A 521-nucleotide genomic window follows, 5' to 3' on the forward strand; every position below is an offset into this window, starting at 1 on the left:
TTTATCTTGCTTGGATTCACCTTCAAGAGATTTCCGGACCCATCAGCCAGCCGCCGCCACAGACGGGGGAGTCTTTTACATCATTATCTCTGAGTAGGTTATTATGAGGAAGACTCGCCTGTTGGGACAGCGCTTGCTACCCAATCAGGTTAACGTTTTAATTAATAGGATTAAAACGGTAACAAACAATCGCAGGCGCTATCTGGCCGCGAGTCTGAATAGTTTCATTTCCCAGGTCTGAAGACAGGCAGCAGTGAGAGCTTTATAAAAGGCGCCTGCTCCGTTATTCTGCCTGCCATCTGTATACACAGCTTAGCGCATATGTTTGCAAGGCGCTGGGTCCTGTTAGTAACCCAACAACTGCCTTTAGCTTGACATGTGTGGCGACTTTCACTCATCAATGAGCACACTAAAAGCCCTACTTAGAGGCGAGGATGTTCTTTGCTCCTGCAGCAAATTGTGGATCGGCGGCGAAGCCTGGGAGTCCCGTCGAAAGCCACCTCCCCCCACCCCCACCCCCA

This window comes from Myotis davidii, unplaced genomic scaffold (assembly GCF_000327345.1).
Source record: "Myotis davidii unplaced genomic scaffold, ASM32734v1 scaffold1, whole genome shotgun sequence".
NCBI classification, from domain to species: domain Eukaryota; kingdom Metazoa; phylum Chordata; class Mammalia; order Chiroptera; family Vespertilionidae; genus Myotis; species Myotis davidii.